Genomic DNA, 12,825 nt, shown 5'->3' on the forward strand with positions numbered 1-12,825 from the left:
TTCACTTGTATATAACTGCAAGATGTAAAAACTCGTTAAAATATTTTAAATCATGGTTGTATGTAGTGACAGGACGTCGTCGATCTATCTTTGAGTGAAACTAAACAATTATGCAGGGCGTCTTTTCGTTTTTGTTTAGAAAAGTTTCTTCATGCATTCTGCTTCATATTAAAACCAAAACACATTTGTCAGCAGCGATGCTTTAAGTAAGATTGTGTACGACCTTTAACCTTTTATCTGTGTATCCGATTTTTGTAGAAAAAAAACTTTTTTTAACTAAAACTATGCAATTGATCTGTTTAGTGAGCCTAGAAGGAGTTTTGTAATACGTCCAAAAATTGTGCTACTTTTTTAGTAAAATGAGGTCGAAATTTTGTATATTTGCTCAACATTCGGATTTGGATTTGTGGCCGTATTTTTCCTTTCGAGAAAAAGCCATTTTTTGTTTTAAAAGATAAACACACATTGTTTCATTGTTAAATAATTTGTGTTTATCTTATTATAAGTATCCTAAAAATTTATACATTTTTTATTCAGAAATAACTCATATTTATCAAATGTTCATGAATGTAGGAAAATACATCATTTTTGCTGTATATTTCTCAAGTGAAAAGAAATTGCACTATTTACATTTTCATGAAAATAGTCACAAATAATCTTCTTGCGTAATCAAACCAAATGGCATTTTAAAAAAGAGGGGTCAATGAACTCTTTTAAAAGTTAAATAAGTTTGAATGATAAAAATCAGTCGAACACTGAATCTTTTCCCGATAAGTCATAGTTTGACGTCGCGAAACTAACAATTTTCGTTAGCAACGTCATTACCTCCCCTGTAACTGTATCTTATGCCCTTAACTAAAATTCTTTTTGCTGTGCAACTATAAAGGAAATTAATAAGGCCGAAGAATCATTTTCAACTTATCCCGCTGTATCCTCTACATTTGTAACAAAAATATCTTTTTGAATAAAAGGCTGAAAAAAGTATATCGAAATGTTATAGAAAAACGACATATGCACATTGTGCAACTGCCATTGTTATAGTTATCCTTTTATATCCAGAATTTTAAATATTTAATAACATTATACAAGAAAATCAACGATTATTTCTTTCGCGAATACACATATATAGTGTTTACGTTTTTATCCGGATCAATAACTATAATAACTGGACACTTCATTGATGAGTTTATCCAAAACTTATATCTATAGAGGGACTGGTCTACTGTATGACATGAACATGATCAACTGTATGACATGAACATAACCCATATCATGCCAGCAACTTTTTTATGGAATAAATCTGTTTATTTAATTTCCGAAGCACATCCATATGAGTGAATCAATATTAATTTCAAAATTGTCACATTTAATTACCTGACAACAGTATCGTTACTATATTAATTGATGAATAAGTCTGGTCAGAGGTTTAGTTAGCTTATTATGTGAATGAAGACATGTTTAAGCTTTGTATAGAAAATTACCTCAAATATTCGATGCGAAATACCTGTAAGATGTCTGCACGTTGGTGTGAATTTACGAATGATGTATATTTACGAATAATATCCTTGTATCGTTGATAAAAATTATCAAATGTTTTGACAAGTGTGTGATATCGAAAACCCTGATGTTATAATGTTCAGTAAACTGATTTCTTTCGTTACAATCAAACAGATTGTTTCATACACGAGCATATCGAGAAACATATTAGAATAAATAAACACAATAAGATGGTGGTGAGGTCATGTCTCCATTCAAAATTGTGAGATTAACAATAGAAAATGAAAAATCATCTCTTTTATCGTAAAGTTTGGTATAAAGCTTCCCGTTTACAATATAGATATCAACATCAAAGAAAATGCAGTGTTCATCGTTAGTATTATCTTTATTCAAAGTAAGTTCAACAGGATACATCTGTTTTGATTACATATCCAAGAATTACTTCGTATATGAACAACATAGTGAACACAACATATGTTTAGAGAAAACAGAAGAAATAACCGTTAGTTTGTAATCGATAACACCAATTATTATAGTGATACACTTTAATTCGCTGTTAACATCAGCGGAAATATTGATAAAGACAATGTCAACACAAACAATTAATGAAAAATAAGAAACTCCAAAAGGAATGAGAAAATAACGAACTTGACCAATTTGAAAATTGTTTTCATATGGTTGTAAAGCAAATGACTATTTAATAAATATATCTGAGGTGTTTTGTTCTACTATACAGAAAAAAAGACTGTAATAACTTGTCCGTCCATAAATACTAATGATTTCATGATATTATCCTATATTTGTTTCGTAGATGAACAAAACAGTGACCTTAAAATAAATTTGAAGAAATCAGAAGAAATGCCTGATAGTATAAACGTAGCTGATACCACAAGTTGTCACAAAGGTGAGGAACGTGGTGAGTTTGATTATATCGAGATCCTAATATCATATTAATGCATTATCTTGATTTTTTGTAAACGTTTAAATCTTTATACCCGCTTATCTGCTGTCACTTGCGACCAAATGAATTGAACGACAACAGTAACAGTTTGCATTTGTCCATATTACGTAAATAGATTTAAACAATGAAAAAGCGCGTTCTATATTTCATTCGTCCGGAGGGCTTTTGTTAAATAGAAACATTTAGCACACACACAATGAGTGATTAGCATAAATTTGGAAAACCGGGTGCTTGTACACAGTAAGCATCAACTGCTTTGTATTCACGAACCATCTTGCTAATCCTCACTCATTTTAAAATATCACAATCGGGATTACAATAAGTTAAATTACATATCAGACGACTGATTGTAAAGATATAGAATTGCAAACAAATCATGCTACTAGTGAATTGGACATCGATACATCGTGTCTGTCAACCAATTTGTGAATGTGGTTGTATCAATTTCAGTAATTCTTCCTCACAACTCTGATAGAGCATATGTTTTGTAGAAGAACAACCCCGTCAACGAAATCTGCAAATTGTTATGCATAAGCGTAACATATAACTACGATTCGTATACGCTCTACTGCAGATAGTATATTACTGCTGAAAATGGGAAATAGTCAAAAAGAAAGTTCAAATTTTCAAATTTGTCGAAAGATCAAATAAACAAGCAGACTTTGTACTTTTAGTAGTATCCGTTATCAAGTTCACTTGTATATAACTGCAAGATGTAAAAACTCGTTAAAATATTTTAAATCATGGTTGTATGTAGTGACAGGACGTCGTCGATCTATCTTTGAGTGAAACTAAACAATTATGCAGGGCGTCTTTTCGTTTTTGTTTAGAAAAGTTTCTTCATGCATTCTGCTTCATATTAAAACCAAAACACATTTGTCAGCAGCGATGCTTTAAGTAAGATTGTGTACGACCTTTAACCTTTTATCTGTGTATCCGATTTTTGTAGAAAAAAAACTTTTTTTAACTAAAACTATGCAATTGATCTGTTTAGTGAGCCTAGAAGGAGTTTTGTAATACGTCCAAAAATTGTGCTACTTTTTTAGTAAAATGAGGTCGAAATTTTGTATATTTGCTCAACATTCGGATTTGGATTTGTGGCCGTATTTTTCCTTTCGAGAAAAAGCCATTTTTTGTTTTAAAAGATAAACACACATTGTTTCATTGTTAAATAATTTGTGTTTATCTTATTATAAGTATCCTAAAAATTTATACATTTTTTATTCAGAAATAGCTCATATTTATCAAATGTTCATGAATGTAGGAAAATACATCATTTTTGCTGTATATTTATCAAGTGAAAAGAAATTGCACTATTTACATTTTCATGAAAATAGTCACAAATAATCTTCTTGCGTAATCAAACCAAATGGCATTTTAAAAAAGAGGGGTCAATGAACTCTTTTAAAAGTTAAATAAGTTTGAATGATAAAAATCAGTCGAACACTGAATCTTTTCCCGATAAGTCATAGTTTGACGTCGCGAAACTAACAATTTTCGTTAGCAACGTCATTACCTCCCCTGTAACTGTATCTTATGCCCTTAACTAAAATTCTTTTTGCTGTGCAACTATAAAGGAAATTAATAAGGCCGAAGAATCATTTTCAACTTATCCCGCTGTATCCTCTACATTTGTAACAAAAATATCTTTTTGAATAAAAGGCTGAAAAAAGTATATCGAAATGTTATAGAAAAACGACATATGCACATTGTGCAACTGCCATTGTTATAGTTATCCTTTTATATCCAGAATTTTAAATATTTAATAACATTATACAAGAAAATCAACGATTATTTCTTTCGCGAATACACATATATAGTGTTTACGTTTTTATCCGGATCAATAACTATAATAACTGGACACTTCATTGATGAGTTTATCCAAAACTTATATCTATAGAGGGACTGGTCTACTGTATGACATGAACATGATCAACTGTATGACATGAACATAACCCATATCATGCCAGCAACTTTTTTATGGAATAAATCTGTTTATTTAATTTCCGAAGCACATCCATATGAGTGAATCAATATTAATTTCAAAATTGTCACATTTAATTACCTGACAACAGTATCGTTACTATATTAATTGATGAATAAGTCTGTTCAGAGGTTTAGTTAGCTTATTATGTGAATGAAGACATGTTTAAGCTTTGTATAGAAAATTACCTCAAATATTCGATGCGAAATACCTGTAAGATGTCTGCACGTTGGTGTGAATTTACGAATGATGTATATTTACGAATAATATCCTTGTATCGTTGATAAAAATTATCAAATGTTTTGACAAGTGTGTGATATCGAAAACCCTGATGTTATAATGTTCAGTAAACTGATTTCTTTCGTTACAATCAAACAGATTGTTTCATACACGAGCATATCGAGAAACATATTAGAATAAATAAACACAATAAGATGGTGGTGAGGTCATGTCTCCATTCAAAATTGTGAGATTAACAATAGAAAATGAAAAATCATCTCTTTTATCGTAAAGTTTGGTATAAAGCTTCCCGTTTACAATATAGATATCAACATCAAAGAAAATGCAGTGTTCATCGTTAGTATTATCTTTATTCAAAGTAAGTTCAACAGGATACATCTGTTTTGATTACATATCCAAGAATTACTTCGTATATGAACAACATAGTGAACACAACATATGTTTAGAGAAAACAGAAGAAATAACCGTTAGTTTGTAATCGATAACACCAATTATTATAGTGATACACTTTAATTCGCTGTTAACATCAGCGGAAATATTGATAAAGACAATGTCAACACAAACAATTAATGAAAAATAAGAAACTCCAAAAGGAATGAGAAAATAACGAACTTGACCAATTTGAAAATTGTTTTCATATGGTTGTAAAGCAAATGACTATTTAATAAATATATCTGAGGTGTTTTGTTCTACTATACAGAAAAAAAGACTGTAATAATTTGTCCGTCCATAAATACTAATGATTTCATGATATTATCCTATATTTGTTTCGTAGATGAACAAAACAGTGACCTTAAAATAAATTTGAAGAAATCAGAAGAAATGCCTGATAGTATAAACGTAGCTGATACCACAAGTTGTCACAAAGGTGAGGAACGTGGTGAGTTTGATTATATCGAGATCCTAATATCATATTAATGCATTATCTTGATTTTTTGTAAACGTTTAAATCTTTATACCCGCTTATCTGCTGTCACTTGCGACCAAATGAATTGAACGACAACAGTAACAGTTTGCATTTGTCCATATTACGTAAATAGATTTAAACAATGAAAAAGCGCGTTCTATATTTCATTCGTCCGGAGGGCTTTTGTTAAATAGAAACATTTAGCACACACACAATGAGTGATTAGCATAAACTTGGAAAACCGGGTGCTTGTACACAGTAAGCATCAACTGCTTTGTATTCACGAACCATCTTGCTAATCCTCACTCATTTTAAAATATCACAATCGGGATTACAATAAGTTAAATTACATATCAGACGACTGATTGTAAAGATATAGAATTGCAAACAAATCATGCTACTAGTGAATTGGACATCGATACATCGTGTCTGTCAACCAATTTGTGAATGTGGTTGTATCAATTTCAGTAATTCTTCCTCACAACTCTGATAGAGCATATGTTTTGTAGAAGAACAACCCCGTCAACGAAATCTGCAAATTGTTATGCATAAGCGTAACATATAACTACGATTCGTATACGCTCTACTGCAGATAGTATATTACTGCTGAAAATGGGAAATAGTCAAAACGAAAGTTCAAATTTTCAAATTTGTCGAAAGATCAAATAAACAAGCAGACTTTGTACTTTTAGTAGTATCCGTTATCAAGTTCACTTGTATATAACTGCAAGATGTAAAAACTCGTTAAAATATTTTAAATCATGGTTGTATGTAGTGACAGGACGTCGTCGATCTATCTTTGAGTGAAACTAAACAATTATGCAGGGCGTCTTTTCGTTTTTGTTTAGAAAAGTTTCTTCATGCATTCTGCTTCATATGAAAACCAAAACACATTTGTTAGAAGCGATGATTTAAGTAAGATTGTGTACGACCTTTAACCTTTTATCTGCGTATCCGATTTTTGTAGAAAAAAAACTCTTTTTACTAAGACCATGCAATTGATCTGTTTAGTGAGCCTAGGAAGAGTTTTGTAATACGTACAAAAATTGTGCCACTTGTTTAGTAAAACGAGGTCGAAATTTTGTATATTTGCTCAATATTCGGATTTGGATTTGTGGCCGTGTTTCCCTTTCGAAAGAAAGCCATTTTTTGTTTTAAAAGATAAACACAAATTGTTTCATTGTTAAATAATTTGTAGTCTCTGTATTTTATAAGTGTCCTAAAAATGTATACATTTTTTATTCAAAAATAACTCATATTTATCAAATATTCATGAATGTAAAAAAATGCATCATTTTTTGCTGTATATTTATCAAGTTAAAAAAAATTGCACTTTTTACGTTTTCATGAAAACAGTCACAAATAATCTTCCTGCGTAATCAAACCAAATGGCATTTTAAAAAAGAGGGGTCAATTAACTCGTTTAAAAGTTAAATAAGTTTGAATGATAAAAATCAGTCGAACACTGAATATTTTCCCGATAAGTCATAGTTTGACGTCGCGAAAATAACAATTTTCGTTAGCAACGTCATTACCTCCCCTGTAACTGTATCGTATGCCCTTAACTAAAAATCTTTTTGCTGTGCAACTATAAAGGAAATTAATAAGGCCGAAGAACCATTTTCAACTTATCCCGCTGTATCCTCTATATTTGTAACAAAATTATCTTTTGGAATAAAAGGGTGAAAAAGGTATATCGAAATGTTATAGAAAAACGAATATGAACATTGTGCAATTGCCATTGTTATAGTTATCCTTTTATATCCAGAATTTTAAAAATGTAATAATATTATACAAGAAAATCAACGATTATTTCCTTCACGAATACACATACATAGTGTTTACGTTTTTATCCGGATCAATAACTATAATAACTGGACACTTCATTGATGAGTTTATCCAAAACATATATCTATAGATGGACTGGTCTATGATAAGCGAGCCGGATAAACCCTTGGTTATTTTTTTACCCAGTCAAGTTAATTAAATGAAGTAATACAGACAGATGACTTTAGTAACTAGTCCGGTCATTAAAACTACTGTCTGTATAAGATTATTCTGCATTTATTACAGAAAAACAAAACAGTGAACACAAAACAAATTCAAAGATTTTGTAATCAATAATACCAATAGACAAGAATGTAAGGAGTGTTGTGAGTTGAATACTATCGAAAATGTCATTTCATATTGACGATTTGTCTCGCGTGTTTTGTAATCGTTCAAATTTTTATTATGACTTATCTGCTATCGTTTGTGTTCAAACGAGTTAAAAAAAAAACAGTATTTAGCCGTAGTTCAAATAATTGCAAACGAAGAGGATATAGAACTAAGTAACTTGACAAAAGTGAAGGACAGTTTTAGATTTAATATATTTTGTAAAGGAAGTGAATATAATATAAACATGATAAATACGAACACTGATGTTTGCCTTTTCAAATATGGTGAAAATATTGAAAAGACTGCTTTTATAATACTATACTGCATGTGTTTTGTAGATATTTCATGTTGTGGTAATGCTGAACTGAAACCAGAACATTAACGAATGAGATGCAAAATTAACAATTTATTTTTGGAACGAATCCATGAAAAGCCAAGAAACTGAGAAATAGGACAAGCTTGGATAATTTAAACGTGTTTTCATGAACCATTAACTCATCTTTATAATTAGTTATCAAAGGTACCAGGATTATAACCTTGTATTTAAGTTGTATCGTACACACTTCGGATCAATAGAATATTACTTGTGCTTACATGAACGTCTCTTAAATATATTATAAATATACTACTGATGGAAATCATTAACTCGATAACGACTAGGACCGGGTTCGTCAATTTGATAGGCGTCTTCATATGCATGGATCACGCAACCATGAAATGCAAACTTAATCAATTTAAAGCTGGTTAATATTATACAACCGTTAAATCATATCAAACATCTATATTACTACCTACAAATCTATCACAGCGACAATATGTCTTTGGTGGGATAAGAGACGGATTTCTCGAGAAAACATGTCTATGCTGTGTTGAGAGACAGATTCAATGTATTGGTCACTTGAATCGTAGATATGCCCGTAAATTGTACACAGGGTTGAATTTGTGTTATTTTATACCATGATGGAGATACTGCATTTGAGTATGACATGTTATTCTTTTGAAGAAACAACATAGACGATGAAATGTGATTCAAAGCATAAAACAATGACGTGAACAAGGTCATTATACTCCTTGATTGAGTGCAAAATTTGGAGTAGTTACACATTTAATACGTGTTTCCAATTGAGTTTTATTGACAATCATCTATTTTGAACTTTTTTTGCGCATTGTTGTTAATATAATGGAATTTGATTTGACTGTCATACAAGAGAGATGTTTAGCGCTATAAAACCAGGTCCAATACACCATTTTCTACATAAGGAAATGCCTGTACCAATTCAGGAATATGACAGTTGTTGTCCATTCATTTGATTGATGTGTTTTATCTTTTGATTTTGCCATTAAATTTGATTAGGGACGTTCCGCTTTGAATTTTCTTCGGAGTTCAGACTTTTTGTAATTTCACTTTTTCTATGACGTTTATGCAGAAAGTTCCAAACCATTCTTTCCGCAATTATTTGGCTGAAATAAATAACAGTTACTCTCTTAAATACAACATATTGCTATTTTCTATAGGGAACAACCACGATCTTTAAAAAAGGGAGATATTATATTTGATCGTGATTCTCAATTTTTGATGATATTCACCAAACTTCAACGTATTCAGATCACAGCTGACAGACTAGCAACCCGCAAAAAGAAGTTTGAACATATAAATCAAACACTTATGACTCTTCATTGGCTACCATTTAAATTCTGATGCCAGTAAAAACTGTTTCTTTACGCATGCAAAGCCTTGAATGGACTTGCACCTTCGTATCTTAGTGAACTAATACATATTTACAAACCAGCACGATCGTTGCGATCTGAACATGCATCTTTAATCGAGATGCCAAAAAATGCACGAACAAAAATGTATGGTGAACAGAGGTTCGATGTGGCGACTGGGACTCTGTGAAATAGACTTCCAACAAATCTTCGAAATGGACAACCGCTTGAACTATCTAAGAAAGGACTAAAGACGCATCTATTCAAAGTTGCATTATTTTGTGGATCGCTCATAATTAAAACCTGGAACTGTGATTTTTATTATTTTGCACATTTTTGTCTGATTTTTTTGTGTTTCTGTATACTTCGATCTAACATTTTTATTTTTATCTTATTTTACAAGCTGGAGTATTTTAGTATCTTATTTTTAAATATAAAAGTCAGCAATTTTAGAAATATTTAGTTAAGATAACAAGTTTTCACATTTTCATTAACTCATTTAGTATTCTTTTAATTTATGTTTCTGGAGTCTTAACTTTTTATAGTTGAATTGATGTTGTATGCTTTTAAACAAATTTTGGGCAATTTTTTACTTTGTAATTTCGTGTATGTACGAACTTGTGTACTTTTGTTTTAACATGTAACGCGCTTAGAGTAATTGTAGTTTTATATAATGCGCTATAAAAATGCCTTGTTATAATAATAATAATAATAATAATAATAATAATAATAATAATAATAATAATAATAATAATAATAATAATTAAAAACCAATTGTTCAGAGAACAACTGAAGGTCTTTCCACCAAAAACCATGTATTTTGATATGAAAGTAGTAAAATTCGGTTTAAAATGTATTTTCCAGCGTCAAATGATAGCTTATTGAACGCTGATTCCAAAAATATATGGTTTCTATGATATATCTTTTAAAGAAGGGAGATAATTTGTTACTTCCGGTTTCTTCTGGTATTATTTGAAAGTTTATTTGACACTGATTCCAAAAATATCTCGTTTAATATACTTTTATATTAATAATTTTTTTTATCTACTTCCGGTTTACACAAGGCCACTTCCGGTTGCCTTTTCCAAGGTTAAATGGCTTGAATTCTAATGCAAAAATTCTCATGGCTTTATCATGCATACATATGAGGTAAAAGCAAAGGTCAAAATCTAGAACGTCAATTTAACCTATGACCCTGAGCTCAATTTCAAGGTCATCAACCAAGGACCTCAAATCAAAATACCCTAGGTGTTAATTATATTTGGTTCATGAGTTATATCACCATATGCATATTTTTAAACAAAAGAGGGGAGAAAACTCTAATTTGAAGTAAGCATACCCTTTAAATTAATATGTATGTGTTACGACATGTCGCAACTAACAATTAAGTAAAATATGTTGTCGATATCTTATATGGTGTTTAAAAAGAGGTGAAAATAAGCCAAAATCCAAATTTAGAAATGACCTTGACCTTTGACCTTGACCCTATTTTCTTTTTTTCGGACCAAGGACCTCAAAACAAAAGAACCTAGGTCTCTATCACTTATGGTTTACCAATAACACTTACATTTTACTTATTTTAAATACAGAAGGGGAAATAACTCTCATATGGAGTTTCCGACCGCTTCGGTCAAAATTATTTTTAAGATCCTGAGGATATAACGAACATATTGGTGAAATAATTTTGTTGTTATCTTTAACGTTTGCGAAGGAGATTTGTACACAAGAAAAACAGTGTTTGGGGAGATAACTCTTACAATAAAAAGTGTTCGGCTTAACAGGGTCAGTTTCAAAATCGTAATAATTGTTCGATATCATACGCAAAAAATCTAAGTGACATCTTGAGAAACAAAAAAGCACCGTCAGAAAAAAGTGGCGGAGGAAGAAAAAACAAATAATAATAATCAGAAGAAAAACAATAGGTCTTTCCACAGAAAAGTGGAAAGACCTTATAATATAGGGTTATTGCATGAAAATTGGGGAATATAGTCCCGAGTAGAATTTTATATTGCACTAGCTTGCGAGTGCAATATATGTTCTACGAGGGAAAATATTTCCCAATATTCATGCAATAACCCTTTTATTATATAGCAATATAATATTTAAAAGTAAAAATTGGTTTAAACTAAAATTTTGTCGTGGATGACGTCATGAATTTTTTGAAGATTTATTGCACTAGTGCAATTTTAGAATTTACAAAATTGTATTGTAACGCATTCAGAGTGTAAAGGATTATTCTAAATTAAAAATTGTTGAAAATAATGATCTTCCTTTTCATGATATGAATGTCCTGAAACAAGAGAACAATAAAAAGCTTATGTGAGTAGTAACCTAGAAACAGCCTTGTATTTTAAAATCTTAACTATTCATTTGTTTTTGTCGTACAATTACTGTATCATTTATATTGCAACTGGACAGTGATGGTAACGTTGGTATCTAGATTGATTCATAATATCAAATATAATAGATACCGCTAATTTAGTCCTTATATATATTTGCATACATTAACATTTATTTTAAGTGAAAAATGTTTTAACGTTAATTACAAATTGTTCACCATTCCCTCTCTGTGATTAAAGTAAGGTAACTTGTTAATTTTCCAAACATTCTATTATCGTGGGGAGACGAGATCATTTCGGTTTTCATTGAGATAGTCTTTTTCAAAAAAAAATAATATTTTATGTAGGTTCCAATGATAATTTCTCAGTAAAGCATTTAGCTCTGGATTACAATGTTCTGTAGATCTGTTTTGTGTGTGTGCGTATGTCTATCTTGTTTGTGTTTGTGTTAAAGGTTGTTACACTCCAACCACGTATTTGTCATTCACCTTAACATTTTACTTCAAATTAAAAGAGTACTTGTAATGTTTTGTAAAACCATAATACGGCATTAAAAATAAACAGTTTAAAAAAAAACTATACGTACTGATGAAACTGTAAACCTTTCCAAGCGTACAAAGGGAAAATTTTTTATGGAAATATTCTTTATAAAGCACAAAGGTGTCAGTGTTCACCTCAAAAACTAACAAAACCTTTGAATAGACTTATTAAGAAGGGATATAGTTACGAGACTGTTGTCAGGTCATTAAAGATTTTGGCGTTAATATTGATTCACTTATAGGGTCTTTGCATCAGAACTAAACACATTTATTCAAAAACCAGTTGTTGGCATGACACGGGTTATGTTCTTCTCATATATGTTATGATGGTATGATACTAAACCCCAAACGGGAAGGATTGTGCCTGATGTTCATATGATGAAATCATAATCTTTCAGTCAGTTTAATTGAAGTCTGGAGCTGGCATGTCAGTTAACTGCTAGTAGTCTGTTGTTATTTATGTATTATTGTCATTTTATTTATTTTCTTTGGTT

At 30.6% G+C, this 12,825-nt stretch overlaps 1 long non-coding RNA gene across 1 annotated transcript; it reads left to right on the plus strand.

Annotated features, from left to right (window-relative positions):
- Positions 1 to 5,456: 5,456 nt before the first annotated feature.
- LOC143071660 (uncharacterized) lies at positions 5,457 to 12,317 on the plus strand. Its single transcript, XR_012976941.1, has 2 exons — positions 5,457 to 5,562; positions 8,085 to 12,317. It is a non-coding gene; the product is annotated as an uncharacterized LOC143071660 (long non-coding RNA).
- The last annotated feature ends 508 nt before the right edge of the window (positions 12,318 to 12,825 follow it).

This window comes from Mytilus galloprovincialis, chromosome 4 (assembly GCF_965363235.1).
Source record: "Mytilus galloprovincialis chromosome 4, xbMytGall1.hap1.1, whole genome shotgun sequence".
In the NCBI taxonomy this organism is placed as follows: domain Eukaryota; kingdom Metazoa; phylum Mollusca; class Bivalvia; order Mytilida; family Mytilidae; genus Mytilus; species Mytilus galloprovincialis.